Source organism: Sorex fumeus, unplaced genomic scaffold (assembly GCF_029834395.1).
Source record: "Sorex fumeus unplaced genomic scaffold, SorFum_2.1 ptg000002l, whole genome shotgun sequence".
Lineage (NCBI taxonomy): Eukaryota > Metazoa > Chordata > Mammalia > Eulipotyphla > Soricidae > Sorex > Sorex fumeus.
Window position 1 is genome coordinate 30100173 of NW_026606059.1, and position 22729 is coordinate 30122901.

Sequence of the window (22729 nt, forward strand, 5' to 3'; positions counted from 1 at the left end):
CTCAATTCCTTTCTTTTTTTTCTCATACTTTCTACCCTCTTGTTCTACATTAACTTAAATAGGCATGCAACTAAAATCATAGATTTGAATCCTAATTAGGGTCCAATTTTGTCTTGACTTATTTACAAGTTGATCTGAAATATATTTATTTTTACAAAATAGCATTATTTAATCAAAAATAACGTTTCATCTTATATATGTATGTATATAAATGTACTTCTCATCCCCTACCTAAACTTGAATGAATGATTTTGGATTCTCTGTGTTCTTAGGATATGTATGTGTACTTTTGGATTAAATATTATATCTGTGACATTAAAAAGTTTCAGGATAATTAGAAGGTATAACAATCTTTTTCCATCACTAGGGTTATTTCCCTAATGTGGCTTTGAGAAAAGTGGAAGATTTCCTGGCTTGCTTGATCACAGCTGATAGAAGTAGAAGGCACAGGGAAATACCGTACATTCACTCAAAGAAGGCACTAAGAGAATAACATTGAGTTATCTCCCTTTGATGAAAAACTGAATGGTGCCAAGATTTAAGTATCGCCTACAGACTTGTGACCATGAATAGCAGAAAAAGTTATTCAGGGTTAAATTTAATTCCCTAGGATTCTCTTTTAGGAAAACTTGAGTCCTTATTTCTTCAGAACTGATGGTCTCATTCTCTTTCTTATTATCATTTTGTAGAGGAACCAGATCTGGTTTTACTTAGGTCCTTGCTAGATTACTTTCCTAACTCTCTCGTTACCACAAAGAATGTACTACAGATGTGAGACATTATTTCTTTATACCAAAACACAAATCAACATTATCTGTAAATGAAGCCAGAGAAAGGGTCATTTGTTTGACATTCATTTAAGCCCTACAGGTTTTTTTTTGAATCTCTATTCTCCACTTTTTCTTTTTTGAATATTTACAATTGTTATAAGGAATGCACTTTATAAAGTCTCCGCCTGTTCATTGAATTTACACAAATTAAGTTTTATTATACATTTTTTCCAAAGTTGGTCATATGAAAGGACCTAGAAGAACATAGGACTAGAAGACATGAGAACATTGGCTTTGCTGACACACATAATTCAAAACCCACCAAGTAAATCAGATTTGCTAAACAACCAGAAGGATTTTGTTTTTTTGTTTTTTTCTGTAAATATGTTTGCAGGGGGAATTTTTTTTGTTTGTTTTTTTTCTTTCTGCTTCATAGTAAGTGCTATAGTTATGTATTCTTAAATATTATTATCAAAAAGGGGTCAAAGTTGCAGCTGCAAAATTGATAAATGCACAATTCACCCAACTTAAATGAAAACAATATTTTTACAAAAATATTGACAAATATTTTCACAATATTTTTACAAATATTTATAAAAAGATAATGAAGTACCCTTTCTCTATATTGCTTTTCCCGTCTTCACAGTATACTCGCAGGCACAGAAATATCTATCTTCTTAAAGTTAAAGTTGCATTGGTTTGTTTAGGTCGGGTATAATAAAGTGCAATGAACTGGTTTGCTTAAAATAATATAACTGTAAGATCTCAGTTATGGAGAGTAAAGTCTAAACTCAAGGGTAAGCAGACTTGGATCCTCCAAAGGAAAAATTGACATTACTACAATATTGCTCCAGCCCTAGATATCATTTAATGTGTAGTTTTAAATGCCTACATTATTTTTGCTGACTAGTAAGCAATTCAATACATTGATTGCATTTAAAATGAATTACTTTGAGTGGCCAAAGTGACAGTATATCAGGAAGGGCACTTGCTTTTCATACTGTTGACCCAGGTTTGACCTCTGGTACTCCGTAGGGATCCCTGAGACCCACCAAGAGTGATCCCTGAATGCAGAGCTGGAGTAAGCTCTGAACACAACCTGAGGTTCAAAAATCAAAATTAACAAACAGAGAAACCTAAGATAAATGTTTATTTCTCTTTATTAAAGTTCTTAAAATAAAATATTGGTGGGCTGGAGCGATAGCACAGCGGGTAGGGCGTTTGCCTTACAAGCGGCTAACATGGCCGACCCGAGTTCGATTCCTCCGCCCCTCTCGGAGAGCCCGGCAAGCTACCGAGAGTATTCGATATGCCAGACACAGTAACAACAAAGTCTCCAATGGAGACGTTACTGGGCCCGCTCGAGCAAATCGACGATCAACGGGAGGGAAAAAAAAATATTGATATGCTCTACTTCAATGATGAGCTCTGAAGTTGATCATTAAAGACAATTATGGGGACTGGAGCGATAGCACAGCAGGTAGGGCGTTTCCCTTGCATACGGCTTTCCCAGGTTCAATTCCCGGCATCCCATATGGCCCCCAGAGCACCGCCAGGAGTAATTCCTGAGTGCAGAGCCAGGAGTGACCCCTGAGCATCACCGGGTATGACCCAAAAAGCAAAAAAAAAAAAAAAGACAATTATGAATGTCCAGGTTCATAAGAGACAGAGGAGAGAGATGAAATATGAATCACTGATTTAAATATGGTAGGTACTGCACTTATTATGAATGCTAATTATTGTTCCATATTTGATCTCTGGGAGCCTCTTTAGTTTGGTTCCTGAATCCTTTTAATACACCTTTAAATAATCTTTAAAATATCCTTTGATTATTTTTTGTGGAGGGTGGGCATTAGGACTTAGGGCTATTCCCTGCAGTGCTTAGCACTTGCTCTGGGTTCTGGGCTCAGACATCATTCCTGTCAGGGTCAAGAGACCATTTAGACTATTGGGGATGACCACGTTTGGCCGTGAGCAAGGCAAGTACCTTCCCTACTGATCTTTAGCTAGTTCCTAAAAAAGTTTCTTAATTTTGGTGCAGAATAATACTTCAGGCTTATCCTGTGTTTCAGTTGAGGCTGATCTGTGATCAATCAGGTTTCTAGGTCCTCATTTTTTTTGTATTATCTTTTGAGTGTATTTGTATAATATTGCTGTGGGACCAATGCTACCCTAGATATATTTTTAATCTTACCCCATTTTTATGAGGTACTTGTTTTTTGTTTCACCCTGAAATAAAGATAATTGTAGGTGCAACTAAGCTCTTGAGATTTTGAATTGCTCAGATAAAATCCAGATGGTTGGTCATAATAGATACAGTAAAATTTAATTTTAAAATTTAATAAAGAGAACAATGATGAAGTTACTATATTCCCAAAGGACATATTTTGAATCCTCATCTACCCACACATACATAGCTAAAAATACAGATAAAAATCTATGAGAATTTGTTCTTTTTAGCTATGACAGTAGGTCAAACTGTAAATTCCCCTATAGGAGAACAGCCAACATTCTTTCAACAAATCAGTGCAGACCAATTTTTTCTGTTTTATTTTTGAAATCACAATATAGAGGTAATTGTAAGAAAATCTAGTTTCATGTGAAGTTATTCACAGATTTTCTATTTATTTATGTTTTTAAGAGGAATACTGCACATTTCCTGTGTGTATAGGACACTGGAGTTTCAGTGACCAAAATACAGAATTTGCCACCAAATTGCAGATACTGCAAGGGAAAATTAATTCAAAAAGAATGACTGGGATTTATAATGCAGCATGAGTGAAAATTAACCCTTTTTACCTAATAAGAAAAGGTAATTTAAATAAAAAAAATTTAAATGTTTTTATTTTTCATTGGATTAGAAAAAAGAAAAATAAGATTAATAGAAAGGAGTGTGCATTTTAATGGAAACAGTATAATTGAATTTAAAAAGAAAAAAAGGGAGCCTGGGGGTGGAAGGGAGCAGGGATTGGTGCTTTATCTGCTAAAACTGTGAGACCTTTAAATTCAAAGAGCCAGACATCTGGTTAACTACAGCCTCGGGGTCACAGCAATAAGCAGGCAAGAAAAGAACTATGTCATTCTTACAAATACTGACTTCAGACTTGACACAAAGCCAGAGTGCTTTAGTACTTGGCTATGTTATTTTATTGACACATGTCAAATAATTCTAATTTATGACCATATAATCCTGCATCTTTGCAGCACACAATGGAATTCAATATAATGATAAGGTTAATATTAGAGCCAAGTCAAATGAAAACTCAACTTCTATGTTGTACTTCAGGAGTAAGAGGGAAAATCATAAAATGTTGAAATGTTATGGCTTTACTAATTCTGTTGCTGTTGAATATAATTATATTTTTATTAGATCTAACATTTTTATCTGAAAACAACCAAAGACACAGATTAACTGAATATATTATGAATCTAAAATTTATTCAGAATGCTGAAGTTTACATAAGAAATAAAAGTCATGGACATTCTCAATAAAAATTTCAATGTTTATATAAAAGAGTTTATATATTATGTTGATAGATAATTATATTATTTTTTAATTAATCTGAGAAAATATGCTGTTTTATTTGGTTATCTATGTCATTATTGAATATCATTAATATTGGTCATTCCTTATTTTTACCTCGTAGGCAGAACTTTCCACTTATATTTTTATTTATTAGTATCAAAATTGGATCAAAAGCATACAAAAATTATAACTACAGATTAATTTTATAAATAGAAATGCAAGTACTCTAAGAGTTAAAGGCTAGGAACAAGAAAAGATTCAGTGAAGTACTGAAATTATTTTTTAAAATATATATAGATTTTAAGCAATCCGCAAGTTGCATATGCAAATCATGAAAATAAAACTGTTGGGTTGAGATGGTTTAGCTATTCTGAAATAAAGGAATTGTGGGTCAAATTGGGCAACAAGGCAAAGGCAGCTGATATATCAGGAGCCCAGCTTCTCTTGATGTTTTGACTGGTAAACTCCTATGTAACCTAAGGCTCAATTGAAAAAAAAATCTAAAATCACTAGCACTGACAACAAAATATTTATCACATAAACGTGTGCTAGATAATTAAAATGCAGGTAGACATGATTAGTTGCAGCATCTTGTGGATGTCATGAATAAGACCTCATTTATTAGAATAGGCCAAATCTTTGGTTCTATATGCCTGAGTGGAAGGGTCTGCTGTGTTGGAACAGTTGGATTTTACTATACTTTCATTATGTAGCTATTCTTGAATGATTTTTAGAAAGACATTTGTTTCCCACCTGTGTTTACCCTTTAAATTCTATTTTACTTGGCAGAGTCAAACCCTGAGATTTGGCTCTATATGAAGCTTTTATTCCCATTAATTCTGAAAAAATATATATAGTCAAGATTTAACACAGGCTTAAATATAGTTAAATTTTCTTTTTTTTATAGGACCCAAGTGCAGGTGTATTCAGCCTCTATTGCTCATTATGTTGCAACATTATTATTTTAAGCAACCTTATTACTTTAACAAAAAAATAGGTTGAATATGTAAAAATGGTTTTGAATCGCTTTTTTGGCTGTGTTTATTCAAGGATTGCAATAATAAATCATCTATATTTGAATAAAATAATTCACAGAGTGAATATAGCATATTAATTTGATTATTATAACACATTATAGTTTGTATCTATTTGATCCTTGAAGGAATTTTAATTTGCAACATTTCTGTTATACAAACAAAAGTAAGCAAACACACAAAACCTTGGTAGAACCTGCTACAATGTGTAGATTATAAAACCTACAGTTATTTCTTTTTCAGACTAATTTAATTATTTTTTAGAACTTATTCAATGATATATTGTGCTGGGGTCATCGTATGTACTTAATGCAAAAAAAAAGCACTTAATTCATGAAATATTATGAATAGAAATTGGTGATTTTTAGAGACCAAGATTAGAGATTCCCTTGTGCTAACTTTCATTTCACGGTTGAAGAAGCAGGGAGAGACAACAGGGGCATAAATGGTTTGCTTAGATCTGAGAAAAGGAACCTCAAAAAAGGGTGGTTGGGGGCTGGAGCAATAGCACAGCGGATAGGGCGTTTGCCTTGCACGCAGCCAACATGGCCGACACAGGTTCGATTCCCAGCACCCCATATGGTCCCCTGAGCACCGCCAGGAGCAATTCCTGAGTGCATGAGCCAGGAGTAACCCCTGAGCATCGCTGGGTGTGACCCAAAAAGCAAAAAAAAAAAAAAAAAAAGGGTGGTTGGAGGAATGAGTAGAATAGCACTGAAGGCCAACACACAAGTCAGAAAGATAATACAGTGGTTATGACCCTTGCCTTGTGAGCAGCTGACCCCATTTGATTCAATGTATCAGTAAGAGTGCTTCCTGAGGAAACAAAGATGAACAAACATAAACAGATTTACATTTAAAAATCTAGAGAGAAAAAAGAGTCAAATAAGCAAAAATATTTGCAAAATATTAGGAAGACTTAGCATTTAGCCCAGACATCAATTGTGGCAATATTATCTGATCCCATCAGACTGGGGAGATCTGACAGGAAATATGTGACGAAGCTTAAAGCCTCCTTCCTAGTTTCCTTGAAAGCCACAACCCATGTACTAGTGATCACAAAAATCCTGGAATGACTGGTACGATATCAGCCTGGGGCTTTACTAAGTGCCTGAATGGTTGTCCACTAGAAGACAAGGTTCAAGTTTTGTGCTTACTGCCACCTGGCTAGGCCGATTTATTTATTTATTTATTTATTTATTTATGTATTTATTTATAGATTACCTACTTTTTCCCACTCGGAATAAAATCAATGACATCAGATCAGCCTTTTTCTCTGAAAGGTAGAATTCAATTGATTTAAGGACTTCTATATTTTACTACAGTCTGAATTTTTATAATGCTTCTACTGTTTTATTATAAAACATTTCAACAGGTGCTGGGATGATAAAGTAGAGGTCCTTTGGGTTGATTCCCATCATTGCATGACTTCCCATCCATGTAGCCCCTCGGTGTGGCCTGAAGGATGGGGGAGTGGTTGTATGTGATATGGTGGGTGGAGGCTGAGTCTCTAGTAGTCCTAGCCCCTCTGAGCACCTCTTGGGAGCCTCTCCCACCGCCAAAAGAAATTGAAGAGAAAAATTAAAATAATAGTCAACCTAAAAATAACACAAGCAATTTGGTATTGTCATAATGAAACAACCAAATTTTATAATACAGCAAACCAATTTTGATCAACCATTAAGAATGGGGGAAGTTAAAAAGCCCAGGGAATTTAAACAAAATAAAGGCCTTATCCTTAAATACATTTACCCAGTGAGAACTTCCACGTAGATACTCTGAGAGGGAAGGATGAAAATTCTACCATAACATGACCTATTCTTGCTTTAAATTTACACAATGAATCTTACTATAAATACTAAGATTGAAGGTATCTCCTGTCATACAGAAAAAATGACTCCAAGTTAATTTAGGAGTAAATTAAACAATAACTGAGATTGAATGAAAACCAGTGAACCAATTTAAATAAATAAAAATGTAACAGTTACAATTGTCAAATAAATTTAAAGAGAATTAAGCAGTAAGGGTTTGTTTAAATTATTTTTTGCCACTGTACATTCACTCAATAAAACATCTGTGAATGCATTTGCTGAATTTTGACATTTTTAATTGCTTTATAAATTTTAGCTAGTTCCAGCTTAGTTGTACTATAAAATAAAACATTTTATTTGTATTCTAAAAACAGGATTTCAGTGTATTTGGTACCTAATTATATTATTAATTTTTAAAAAGTTCCATGGTCATATTTTATTTTTTATTTTAAAAGAAAACCCCCAGATCTCTGTATAAATTACAACTATTATATAGTCATGATAGTAACTATCAAGCAATGATAATTATATGGACCAATAACAAAATAATAAATTATTCAAAATGGCAATGAAAAACTGGATACCTAAGGAATACAAGTATATACATAATTCAAAATGATTTTAAAGTGGAATATAAATGCAATCATAGAAATTAGACAAAAACATGAGTGAGCATAAAATTGATTTGGGGCCAAATTCAAAGTTTCTCAAAGATGAAAACAAAGAAATTTTCAGGGGGAGGGTGAATAAATGTTACTCTTAAGAATGGAATACTTCTATATCAAAAGCCAACATTAGCTTGTTAATAATGAGAGATTGAATTGAAACAGCTGTCTGTATATTTTCCAGATTCCATGAAAATGACATAAATTGCTAAAGGAAAAGAAATCACAATCTTACAAAGAAAGTGAAGATAAGGGCAAAGTCATTTGGAAGTTATTGAACAAAATTGTTGAAATCAGATTCAGAAATAAGAATTTTAAATTAATAGAAAGAAAGTAGAAAAGCAGCTTGATTTGTACTGCAGAATCCCAAAGATCTAGGGATTGGTTGTATGCCTAAACTCTGAAAATGGGAGCTGAAAGAGAGATAGGCTCTAAAACTCTCTAAGAAGTAATTACCTCCATCCCCAATCCACTAGGAAAATATCTATGGGAAACCGCCTTTTCTACCCATAGAAAGCTGGAGGGTTATTCTCTTAAAAGAGCAAAAGAGAGTTTTCTAGAGTAGAAGATACCGGGTACAACTGAGGGCAAGATTATTGTGCTAAAAAGTAAGCAAATAGACAGCTCATGCATATTGAATGCAAGGAAACCTCTCTCATCTCTTTTTGGACTCCGTTCACACAGTTTTGGCAGTCAGACTCACATCTTTGAAGCAAGAGAGTAGAAGATTTTTTCCTATGGCATTTGAACAACCCAGAAAGAAAACAGAAATTACATCACAAGCTCCCCAAGGAAACATCAAATGTAACAAAAACTGTCTAGTGCATTATCCTCTAGTGGAGCCTACAGTTGACACAATTAGGCACAGAAAAATTGCCATCAGAGTTTTGGTCTTCTTTTTACAGTATCAAGAAATGAAGGAAAATAAGGCCTAGGGGAAAATTATATAATATAAAGGATGTAAAGAAAAAAGCTACAGGGACATAGAAAATGAAAAATTATTATAATATTTTCAGAGGGACAAAACCTTTTATTTCCAAGAGACATCATAGGAACTGTATTCTAGTTTTTTCCTTTAAAAACATGGAACACCTCAGAACCAAGGAGTTAGGTCAGAGGTCAGTGGCACGGACTTGCGTTCTCAATGGCCTGCAAGGAACCAGAATTACACATCTGGGTGTAGCCCTGATGACCCCTAGCATCACTGGGCCCTAGCATTAAAGAAGCCTGCTAGTTGGCAGAGTATCACCAGACTGGCCCCCAAGACCCCTGAGCACTTCTTATGAGTCCCACCCCTCACAAACTGAAATCTCTAAGGAATAAAGTGCATACAAGAATTACACAATTTTTTTTAAACAGAAGAGAATTTAAGATGAAGATAGAACTGGAGATTTCTTCAAAGCAGGGCTAATGCTTTTAACCGTCCTACCCAGATTCAAATCCTATATATGGTTCCTTGAGCACAGTCGCTATGTTATTCATAGATATGGATGTTTATACAAAAAGAAAGGACTAAGAGACCCATAATCCTCTAGAAAAGCACCATTTGTATAGGCAGTCTCCTGACCCCGTACCTGGCTATTCCTCTCCGGGGCCCCTTAGAGGGGAGCGAGTTGAGCTTTCCTCCCTGCCCTGACCAGGGTCCCAACAGCCGAAGACCTCCAGGACCAGCCACCACCATGCTGAGACCACTCTCCGCACACATGAAGGTACTGGCAGAGGGACAAAGCCACATGGGTTCCGGGGCCGAGATCTCCAAGCCTACTCGGATTGGAGTCGAGCATCCTCCACCCAGATCCTCCAAATTCCTGTAGGCGGGGGTCACACCCACCACCTGGCCCCCTGGCACCGTGTAATCCCATCAGTGGCCAAGACTCAGAGACTATAAAAACCAGCTCCCGGAGGGAGAACAGTGCAGACATCTTATTATGACATCTCATTCCTACTTTGACAAACTGGCAGGCTACCGAATGTAGCCTGCCCACATGGCAGAGTCTGGCAAACTCCCCGTGGCATACCCAATATGCCAAATACCAGTAACAATGATGGGTCTCATTCTCCTAAAGAGCCTTGAATATAATCTCAGGGCTAGGATGAAGGAGACGTTACTGGGGCCTGCTCGAGGCAATCGACGAATAACAGGATGATCTGTGATCTGTGTGATCTGTATAGGTAGGAAATGAAGAAACAGACTGATAAAAATGATTGATAGACAGGTAGATAATAGAATAACCAATCATGCATTCTGAATTACTTTAAACTAAGTAAATTGCATGTGTATCTATGTATATATACATCAAGCTTAAAAGACCTATAGCACTGTAGCACTGTCCTCCCTTTGTTCATCGATTTGCTTTAGCAGGCATCAGTAACGTCTCCATTGTGAGACTTGTTGTTACTGTTTTTGGCATATCGAATACGCCACGGGGAGCTTGCCAGGCTCTGCCATGGGAGCGAGATACTCTCGGTAGCTTGCCTAGCTCTCGAGAGGGACAGAGGAATCGAACCCAGGTCTGCTGTGTGCAAGGCAAATGCTCTACCCATCATTCCAGCCCATAACTCAAGACTAGCATTCTTAAAATACAAACTCCTAAAATTGTAAATTGTACTTCGTAAACCTTTTGTGTTTTGGGTTTTTTTTGTTTTTTTATTTTTATTTTTTTGGAATTTTGGGACACACCTAGCGCTGCTGAGGGTTTATCCCTGGCTCAGAACGCAGGTATCACTTCTGGCAGGCTAAGAGAACTTCCTGGGGTGCCAGAGATCCAGCCCTGGTTGTACCCCTGGCCAGAGTATTATCTCTCCAGCCCCATGCGTTTTGTAAAATTCAGTTTTTAGGAGAAAAAAAATACTATTCGGGGGAAAATAAAATTCTCAAAGTAAAAGACATCACATTGCATTCATTTTAGAACTAACAATAAAGAAAATAGTAAGATTTTCTCCCACTAAGCTGGAAAATACTAAGCAATTGTATGCGATACAAGCACAGATATTTTTATTACATTTATGAAATGATTCAGTCTTCCCCAACAGAAATTTACCATTGTGGATAGAAAAAATTTTAACTTCTCATTATTATTTAGTTAGTGACCCAATTTCTAGGAACATTTCCAAAGGAAATAAAAGAACAAATTGTAAATAAAGTTTTATGTGTTGGGAAATTGGAAACAACTTAAACATTCAAAATTACACTTTCTGTGTATGTTTGGTTATTAGTTATGCCAACATCATGATTTTATGAACATTTATTTAATTATAGAATATTTTCCCTATTATATATAAATGTTATTGCATGTATGTGTAAAAAACTAAGAGTATAGTAAAAACCTATATAAATCAAAAACTCAGTGGTTAAAATATTCATAAGTGAAAAAACAAAACTACAATGTTACCTAGTTTTTATAAAAGTAATTACATGCAAAGTAAGATGACATTGGTTTATATAATCTTGAATTGTATTTCTATACAATTATAGAAATATATTAATGTAATTTTGCATGGCAATTAAAACAATGTCAAAAATGACAGCTCTGAAGCAAGTTTTGGCAAATATTTGGAATCAAATAACTTATTTTCTTCCTTTCAAAGGTATTTTTTAATCCTGATCTTCATAAAAAATTTAATAAATTATTTCTCATTAAGTGTTTATTTTCTGAAATTACCCTTAGTTGATCATCAGAACATACAAATTGTTACAGTGAGAAAATAAGAGTTTAGCAATGTTGTTATATCAACAAAGAAAAATTAACATTTATTTACATCATAAAAATCTAGTAGAATTACAATAGAAAATAAGATAATGGCATAAAAGAAAGAAACCAGGACAAACAAAAAAAGATTGTTCAGGGGTAAATGTAAGAAATCTGTGATACCTTTGAAGCTAAAAGCAAAAAGGATAAAGTTATAATTTTTTGGTCATAAATAATATAAAAAGAAATAATAATAGTACAATATAAATTATATTTATGTAAACAATCAAAGCCAAAGTTAAGAGATAAGTGGCAAAATAGGATATTGCAATCTCTAAATTTGACCTTCATTTAAAAGCTAGAATATAAAACAAGTCTTGTGAAACAGAAAGGCAAAATACTCAAACAGATGTTGAGGTAAACTCCTGTACTATCTCTGGGGCCCCAACAACTTTCTTAACTCATCAATAATGCCCAAAATATAGGATTTTAAAATCTTAATATAGAGAACTACAACTAACATGAAAACAGAAGCCTCCAAACTCTTATGATGGAAGATTAAACCAGTGCAAGATTTCTGGAGTCAAATCTGGTATCACTTAATATAACTAAGTATCTACTCACCCCATAATACAATTCCAATCCTCGATATGTTTCCCTGAGAAGCTCTCATAGAGTACATAAATAAAGAATGTGATTACAAGAAATTGGAGATAATCCTGATTTCCATGCCCAGAGGAGTCAATGAACAAACTCTGATTCCTCTAAGACAGAGCACATTGAAGCAGTTACAAAGTGAAAGTGACTGGCAAAATAAAAAGAATGAAATTTAAAACTACATAAAAACTAGTAATGAAAAGTTTAATGAAACAAATACAAAGAGCTTGTTACATATTTAAAAGTATGTGCATGTAGTTAAAATGAACACAGAGCATGAAAATTAGTAGGGTAGTATTAATAACTAGATTTTTGTATGTCAGGATTGGGAGTTGAAAAGAGAATTGGCTGAAGAGAAAAAATTACTGTGAAGCTAAAGAGGGGTCCTATCAATGTGGATGATAGCATGTTTTATATTGAGGCTACAAGCAATTCGCTTCTATGAACCTTAGGTTTTATTGTATAAATAATTATACATGTATCTGTTTTGCTGGAGCGATAACACAGTGGGTAGGGCATTTGCCTTGCATGTGGCCAACCCAGGTCAACCCCTGTTCAATTCTTTCAGCCCTCTCGAAGAGCCTCACCTGCACAGCAGAGCCTGGCAAGCTACCCGTGATGTATCCAATATGCCAAACACAGTAACAACAAGTCTTATGATGGAGATGTTACTGGTGCCCGCTCTAGCAAATCCTGAACAAAGGGAAGACAGTGCCACAGTGCAACAGTGCTATATTTTGCATAATTCACACAGCATTACCTGCTTTACAAGCACAGCAGGTTGCTTATAGACTGTACTCTCACACAGGTTAAAAAATAATGAAGCGCTAAGATTTCCAAATCCTAAACTTTTGATAAATTCTACTCAAACAGGACAGGTAGTTATTTCTCTTCTTGTAGACAGAGACTCCTCTCCCATCATCCCTATTCTTGGTTCCTGGTGTTCAGTCACTTTCTCCTTGCTACTCAAACACCAGCCTAACTTCTGGAATGTAGTTAGTGAATATAAATGAGGTTCCTAATCATTTGATCTTAAAATGAGATTATCTGATAGATTTGACCTTGTTACATGAATCCTTAGTAGCAAAAAAAAGTTTCGTAGCACATCAATAACAATAACAAGGAAGTCAGTCACACTTCCTATTCTAGAAGCAACTCTCCTTTAACTGCCATGTGGCAAAATGAAATAATTCCAATCAGTCAACAAAACCCAAAGGCTAGTTTCTTTGTGGTCTCTGGCTAGTACTAATAAAAAAAAAGAAATGGTTTCTAAGTCATACAGCCTCAAGAAGATAAAGTCAGTGAAAATCCATGAGTTTAACAGAAAATCTTGAAACTATAGTCTTGAAACTATTCTATGACTTCATTTATGATATATTGGCATAGATTTTGTTTTTAATCACTGTTTCTCCTGTAAATATATAAACTCCTTGGGACTACAAACAACATTTTTATCTATCCTTCGTTCCAAGAACAATGTATGGCATATTCTGGGCATGGAGTATGTGCTTACTAAATGAGTGAATGAGATAAAACAAAGAGAACATAAGATCTAACAAGATTCTGTCTGGGAGGCTGGAAGAAAAACAAGCCCATTAACTGAAAATCAGTAGAATAGAAGTTGACCAACTTGGGGTGACTTTCAGTGAAGTGGTATGCTATTAATAATTAGTTCTTCTGCTCTTGTGTAAAAGTCTTTATTCTTTAAATTAAAATATTACATTATTACATGCTTGACAGGGGAATAGATTTTTTCTTAACAAACTTTCTCTTTCTCTCACATATCTCATTTAGAAGTGTCTTTTTTAGTTCCTTGTTTCTGGGTTCTGCCTAAGTAATAATTTTCTTCACTTCTACTCAAAATAGTAGTTCTAAATTGAGCCATTTTACTAACATTTAGCTAATACTAAATATTTGCTGCGTAGAAACTGTTTGGAAGTGTTTTTGATATTTCAATTTCATGGAAAAGCTTAAAGAGGATTGGGAATAAGTCCTCCTAAAGATTTGGAAGAACTCACTAGTGAATCCATCTGGGCCAGGATTTTTGTGCTTGGGGAGACTTTTTGTTACCATTTCAATTTCCTTGATGGTGATAGGTCTGTTCAGGTATTCCAGGTCTTCTTGGTTCAGCCTTGGGAGTCTATAGGAATCTAGGAATTTATCCATTTCCTCGAGGTTTTCATGTTCCGTGGCATAAAGCTTCTCAAAGTACTCCCTGAGGATCCTTTGAATTTCTGTAGTTTCTGTTGTAATGACCCCCTTTTCATTTCTGATTTGGTTTATTAGGGTTTTCTCTCTCCCTTTCTTTGTGAGTCTTGCTAGAGGCTTATCGATATTGTTTATTTTCTCAAAGAACCAGCTCTTGGTTTCACTGATCTTTCAGATTGTTTTTTGGGTTTCCATCTTATTAATCTCTGCTCTGAGTTTTATTATTTCCTTCCTCCTATTCGGGTTGGGCTCCTTTTGTTGGTCCTTCCTTCTCCAAGCTCTTAAGATGTGAGGTATGCTTACTTATGTGGTTTGCTCCTCCTTCCTGAGGAATGCTTGTAGAGCTATAAACTTTCCTCTTAACACAGCTTTCGCTGTGTCCCATATGTTTTGGTAACTCGTATCCTCATTTTCATTCCTGAAAAGATTCCAGGAATCTTTTGATTTCCTCTTTGATTTTCTTTCTAAGCCACTCGCTGTCCAATAGTGAACTGTTTAATTTCCAAGTGTTTGATTTAGTTTTCTGTTTTTGTGTATGATTTACTTCTAATTTCAGCAAATTATGGTCTGAGAAGATTGTTGGTACAATCTCTATCTTCTTAATTTTATGAAGTTATGTCTTGTGGCTCAGCATGTGGTCTATCTTGGAGAATGTTCCATGCATGCTTGAGAAGAATGTGTATTAAGCTTTTTGAGGATGAAGTGAATTGTATATATCTACTAAGTCCCTTTCTTTCATTTTTCCCTCAGATGAAGTATGTCCTTGCTATGCTTGAGTCTGGTTGTCTTTCAGGAGGTGATAATGCAGTGTTGAAGTCTCCCTCTAATATTGTGTTGCTATCGATTTCTTTCTCTAAGTCTATGAGTAGTTGTTTTAAGTACTTTGCTGGTCCATCATTGGTGCATATACATTTAGTATTCTAAGTTCTTCCTGTTGTACAGATCCTTTGATCAATAAGAAATGGCCTTCACTATCCCTTGTGGCCTTCTTCACTCTGAAATCAATGTGGTCTGATATGAGGATGGGGACCCCAACTTTTTTTATGGGAGTTGTTTGCCTGTCGAATTGTTTTTCAGCCTTTGACTTTGAGCCTGTGTTTGCTCTGACTATTGAGATATGTTTCTTGCAGGCAGCAGAATGTTGGGTTCAATTTTCTAACCCATCCTGCCACTCTATGTCTTTAAATTGGTGCGTTTAACCCATTGATGTTGAGAGAGATTATTGTTTTGGGGTTTTGTCCCATTTTTCTGTTGAAATTTGGTGTATTTGAGTGGCCTGTCTTGTCTTAAAGTAGCCTATTTAGTTGTTCTTGTAACCATGGTTTTGAGTCTATGAAGTTCCTGAGATGTTGTTTGTCTGAAACTGTGTGTTGTTCCTTCTGTTACGAATGAGAATCTTGCTGGGTAAAGTATTTATGGTGAGGCATTTATTTCATTGAGTTGTTTCACTATATCCCACCACTGTTTTTGGGTCATGAGGATTTCATCAGACAAAACATTTTAAGAATGCTCCTTTGTAGGAAATTTCTTTCTTTGATCTTGCTGCTTTCAGAATTTTGTCTCTATCTATGGTTTTGGTCATTTTGATCAGGATGTCTCTTGGGGTATTTTTATTCAGATTTCTTCTAGCTGGCACCCTTCGGGCCTCCTGTTTGTGGTCACATGTTTTCTTCAGCTCTGGAAATGTAGCAATGATGTCTTTGACAGTTTCTTCTTCATCAGGATTTTCTTCCTGTCCCTCTGGTATTCCAATAATTCTTATGTTACTCTTCTTGGCTTCATCACCATCTTCTCTTGCCATCTGTTCCTGAATTGTGAGTCTCTTTTCCATTTTCTGTTCTCTTCTGGAGTCTCTGGACTTCATCTTCAAGCTCACTGATTCTGTCCTCAGCAGCTGTTACTCTGCTGCTGAGACCTTCCACTGAGTTTTTCGAATAGTTACCAGGTTTTTCAGGTCTGACATTTCTGTTTTCATTTTCCTCATTTCTGCCTTAAAATCCTCATGTCTTTTATTGGCATTGCTTTCCATAGTTTCTTTTAGCTCCCAAAGCATCCTCAGTAGCCCCCTCTAAGTTCCTTGTCAGAGCGGTTGTCTAGCACTTCATTATTACTGTTGGGTATCTTCTGGGCTAGCCACTTCAATAAGAAAGCTTGGTGGGCTTTTGCATTGCTTTACCATTGTGACCTGTGTGGGTTAGACCTTCATGCTCACTGTTACTATTCTGCTTGAGATGCAGAATGAATTGAGATGGGCTTAATGAAGTATTGGCTAACGTGTTTCTGATGGTTAAGCTAACCTGGTGAAAGTTCCATCTCAGAGAGTAACTTATGGTTCCTATGGGATATGTAGTGGGAGAATAATGCTACCGTGGATCTGGCAAGGGACCCTGGCACCCAGCGGGTACCTAGTTGAATGAGGAGAGAGTGCCTGGAGGGGTTCAGCTTTGTTTTTGCGAGGTGGGGACGGAAATTGAGGCACACCTCGCAAAAACAAAGCTGAACCCCTCCAGCCATTCTCAGGGGATTTAGTTAGCCGCGCAGGCTGGGAAGGGGCCCTGGCACCAGATGGGTACCTGGTTGAATAAGACGTGTCTACTTTACAAGCATAGCATACTATTCATTATTAAGGAGTAAAATTTAGAAGTTAATTCTTTTTTTCTCTTTCAGATCAACAGCGGTAGGGCGTTTGCCTTGCACGCAGCCAACATGGCCGACCCGAGTTCGATTCCTCTGCCCTCTCGGAGAGCCCGGCAAGTTACCGAGAGTATCTCGCCCGCACAGCAGAGCCTGGCAAGCTCCTGTGACGTATTTGATATGCAAACACAGTAACAACAAATGATATAGAATGAAGAAATAAACTAAGATTGCAAGGATACTTTGACACATAAATCAATAATAATTAATTCAAACATTATAACATATTAAGGACTATAATTTTATGTAAACAGGAAAATTTATTATAATGAAAATGCCAGTAATAGCTATTTACTCCCTAACATGTCAGGCAATTATTAATCTATATAGTGGTTCTTTGTGGGTGTAAGTTATATTTATAAATTATTCTATTAAAAATAGAGCACAATGAAAGTGTGTTTAATTTTCAAAGTACATAAATTACATTGTTATACCTAATGTAATGTATTTTCATTCTAAAATTATATGAATTACTTGATTTGATTAATCCTGTTGCAAACACTGAGAATACTAAAAATTCACTTATTAATTTTTACTTATATAAAATTTGAATACTTTTTAAATCGCCTTTTATTTCTATTTTCTGTCATTAAGTAGGAATAAAAAAGGAACTCAACATATAAAACTCTGTTTATGATTTTAAAGTTTATTTGGAAAATATGGAATATCCAATTGATAAATAATTTTATATTATTCTTATATTGCCCTATATTTTTGGAGCGATAGCACAGCGGGTAGGGTGTTTGCCTTGCATGTGGCAGACCCTGCTGACCCAAGTTTGATTCCTCCACTCCTTTCGAAGAGCCTGGCAAGCTACCAGGAGTATCTCGCCCCCACAGCAGAGCCTGGCAAGCTATCCATGAGGTATTGGATATGCCAAACACAGTACCACGAAGTCTCACAATTGAGACATTACTGGGGCCCGCTAGAGCAAATTGATGAACAAGAGGAGGACAGACAATGCTACAGTGCAGTGCTACCCCATATTTTAGAAGAGTTTCTCAAACCTGAACGTGTTAGCTCAATGCATCACAGCTATTTCCTTACAAAATGGAACATTTACTCAAATGGCTTTAATAGTGACTTGAAGTTGTAGATAGTATTTGTAGCCACACAAATACTCTTATCTCATGTCTTCTTTCAATTTGAGATAAATTTGTTTTATTTCTGTCTCCTAGGATCTTACAATTTGGGCTCTACAATTGTTTTAATAGCTAAAACATGGCTGAAATGAGGGTTTCAATTCAGAAATACGGTGTGGAAAGAAACTAAAATTGCTCTTTGCCGCATCTACTGCAAGAATAGAAACCATCCTCAGCAACCAGACCGTGGACATCCTTGAGAATGTGGACATCTTTCCCAAGGGCCACACGGTCATCCTAAAGGGCCCCCGAGGCACCCTGCGGAGGGACTTCAACCACATCAACGTGGAGCTCAGCCTCCTCGGCAAGAAGAAGAGGCTCCCGGTCGACAAATGGTGGGGGAATAGGCTAAGTGGAGGAACTGGCTAATAGCCAGTAGGGGAACTGGCTAAGGTCTGCAGCATCTGCAGTCATGTGCAGAACATGATCAAGGGGGTCACGCTGCGCTTCCGCTACAAGATGAGGTCTGTGTATGCCCATTTCCCTATCAACGTGGTTATTCAGGAGAACAGGTTCCTTGTTGAAGTCCAAAATTTCATCGGTGAAAAATATATCCACACGGTTCATATGAGGTCAGGTGTTGCTTGTTCTGTCTCTCAGGCCCAGAAAGATGAGTTGGTTCTTAAAGGAGATGACATTAAACTTGTATCAAACTCAGCTGCTTTGATTCAGCAAGCCACAACAGTAAAGAACAAGGATATCCAAAAGTTTTTGGAGGGTATGTATGTTTCTGAAAAAGGAACTGTACAGCAGGCTGACGAATAAGATCCAAGTTTTCTGCCTACAGAAAGAAGAATATACAGGATGATTCTTCACACCTATTTGTGATAATGAGACACAATAAAACTGTATTACAACCATCTTTTAAAAAAATGAAACCAATATCTTTTATCCCCAGTAGAACAAATATACAGTATGAAATAACTTACATGGATATATACCTGAAAGTTTTATAAATAGAACTTAAAAAAATAAATAGAGCTTTAAGTACAACAAAGGATAAAATGACAATACTAAGACTAGCAGGAGAGGCAGATACTTTCTTACTAAGGAAAAAATATATTTATACACATTCATATGTGGAAGATCAAGAAACAAGGAAAATGAAAAAATACCCCAGCAGCTTCAGTTCACTACCTTCTGACAACAGATTAGTGGTTACCAGAGTGGAAGAAGTACAGGGAGATAGGAAAGTGAGTAAAAGGGATTGATACTATGGTATAATGTGGGAGATAGATTTTCCAGAGTGATGGTGATACAGTATAGAGAAAGGCTGAAGTATGAAGCAATAGACATGAATCTTAAAAATTTATAACAGAGGCTGGAGAGATAGCACAGCGGGTAGGGCGTTTGCCTTGCACATGGCCAACCTGGGTTCAATTCCCAGCATCCCATATGGTCCCTTGAGCATCGCCAGGAGTGATTCCAGAGTGCAGAGCCAGGAGTAATCCCTGTGCAACGCCAGGTGTGACCCAAAAAGCAAAAAAAAAATAATTTATGACAGAGGAAAATTATGCTTTTCTATTGTCAAAACAAAATGTTGGTCACAGGATGGGAAGAAAGTTGGCAATGGGTAAATTTGGAAGTCAATTACATGGTGCTGAATGAGAACAAGATTTTTGTTTAGGATCAAAAATTATGATATACAGGACTTGGAGTGGGAAGGGTACTTGCCTTGCATACTGCTGAAAAGGTTCTATCTCCAGCACCTCACATGGTCTTCCAGTCTGCCAGGAATGATCTCTGAGCACAGAGGCAGTAGTACAGTTCTAAACAAAGCCAGGTATGACCCCAAAACAAACAAACAAACAAACAAAAAAGTTAAGATATAAATGTACCAAAGTAGAATGTACACTTGAAATCTATATAATGTTATAAACCAATAATATTTTTTAAAAATACAAGAGAATATTGCTGAAGTCAATGTCTTCTCACTTTCAGCTATAACCAATAATGGAACAGCATCTTTGTTTTACCATTGGCATTCTTGTCCTTGGAGGCTGCATCTTGGAAAATCAGGCTACAAGAAAAACATCCAGTGACAGACAAGATGGGGAAGTGCTTTTGTTGTTAGTCATCTAGTTTCCACAGCAGTGCAATATGATGTAATTGGCTCTTCCTACTAAATCTTGGGATTTTATGTAGAAATAACTAGTAGATATTGTATTTTCATTCTTAAACAAGATTTAGGGGTTAGATCAGGACCTTATCTATGATTAAATAGATATTCCTTATTCTCAATTAAGAAATAAGAAAGATAATAGAAAAATATTTGCTAAGTATATGGTATATGTACTGATAGAAATGTAATAAATTAAATGCAGTTTTTTTTTTAGGTCACACCCACGGGGCTACTCCTGATTCTGCACTCAGTAATTAGTCCTGCTGGTGCTTGGGGAACCATATAGGATGGTGGGGATCAAACCTCAGTTGGCCAAGTGCAAGGCAAACACTCTACCCACTGTACTATCGCTCTGGCCCAATTAAATGCATTTTTGGGATAAGTAGTTGACTCCAGCATTGGAAGAATTGACTAAAAAATTATTTAAAAAAATAGTTTCTCTAGAAAATATTTTCCAAAGCTAAAATAGCACATAAATAAATTTTAGGTAATTATTTGTTATATTTTGAACAATGTTTATCAAAATATATTTAAAACTTATAATAGTTAATACTGGCAGACAGAATTTGCCATGAGAAAAAAACAAAAAAGATGAATTTCAAAATTTGGATTGGAATTAATGCTACCTTATATTTTTGTTGACAGCCTTCCTCTCATTCCATCATTGACTTTTTTTGTATGTTTTCCTGATTTCTACATATCTCCAACTAGGACTTATTTTAGTATCAAATTTCTGACATTTCCTTCTTTCAGATGCTGCAAAACCTATTTTCAGTGAACTTTAAGTATTCTAATGAAGGATAAATAATAAAATGTCACTGGCTGTAATTACATTATATATGACTCCCTTTAGACGTGTTTGTATTCCTATGATGATCACAAACAATTCCAAGTAATGAATGACAAAGAGAACATTCATGCAGATATTAATATCTGCAAGATAATGCAATTCTGGATATAATTCAGCAATATTTAGGATATAATTCAATTATATGGATATAAAATAAGAAATATTTTTTAAATCAGGGTAATTTTAGGAAAAGTTAATTAATATTGTTATAAGTGTTAGTGTCAACGTTGAGCAGTTTTATCTTTGAACTTGTAAGACTTTAATTCATTCCATTATACACATACATATATTAGATAAATTTTACTTTATATAAGGATTTGCACATTTCAATTTCACATGGTATATTTTTTTGGCAATTACTCAGCTTGTCACACTGATTTATATAATAAATTTTGAATTAAGAGAGAGGATTTGAAATCAACAATTTCTGTCTATAAGACAGTTATAAACGACTTTCTAATGAATTTGTTAGTGACTGTCTTCTGTTCTTGACTGTCAAATTTCTGTTATTTAGCACATTACATTAATGTGTCTGCTCACATCTTTACCAGCAAAAAGCTATTCACTACCAAAGTATTAGTAGTTTTGTTGTGTACATTTATCACTATCTTAAGTAAAACATTCTGACTCCTTCAATACTGTTTCCTTGAAAATACTTTAGGAGAGGAAAATGTATTTTTACATTCTTATGGAATCTTTGGACATTATGCCCTACATAATAATGGTGATAAACTATGATTCCTATTGGTTAAAGTTGAAACATGATTTATAGTTGAAAATTGGCAAGATTATTTGAATAAAGTATTAGTTAAGAGCAATTATCTCATAAACAATAATTCATATTTTGGGTTCAAGCATTTGAAAATAGAAGTAATTTCAAGTAATTGAAAATAGGCTTAAATACTATCGTCATGTCTGAAAAATTGACTCTAAGTCTTGCCATATCAAAAAAGAGATGTTAATCAGGTAAAACCTTTATAATTTGGGCATTACTATTTGAGACCACAAGAAATTTTTATAAGACCAGTCTGGTGACTTTTCTCAATACCTTTGTTTCAATCCTGTCTCCACATGGTTCCCTTGGGAGCAACACTGAGTGTGGTCTTGGAAGCCTGAGAGCACCTCTGAGGTGGCCAAGATAATCCCCAGAACCGCAGGGCCTGAGTGCAACATATCCAAGAGATCTCACTAGAATCTCCACCTGGAGGTTGAAAATCACCAGGAGGGATGCAGGCCCTGAGCATTGTTTGAAAGCCCTTTCCCAAAATGTTACCTACTTCATTAAATAAAACTAGAACTTGTAGTTTATGATACAATTCCATCTCATCAAATGCATTCTATCATCACAAAATTGAAAATATGTTGTGAGATTTGTGTGTGATCCTTGCTTTTTCTTTAAGTGCTCACTTGGCTAGCATTTCTCTTTTTCTAGGCAGTCCCCTCGCCCCCAACTTATGTACTGAATCTCACCCCCAACACCTTAGTGATTTAATTAATGATATTGTTTCATCTTCATCCCATAAAGAATATATTTAACAGAGAAGGGTTATTTTCAAATATA

At 35.6% G+C, this 22729-nt stretch overlaps 1 pseudogene; it reads left to right on the plus strand.

The window, feature by feature from the left end:
- LOC130022045 (60S ribosomal protein L9-like) overlaps positions 1 to 19056 on the plus strand; it is a 60989-nt pseudogene extending 41933 nt beyond the window's left edge.
- The last annotated feature ends 3673 nt before the right edge of the window (positions 19057 to 22729 follow it).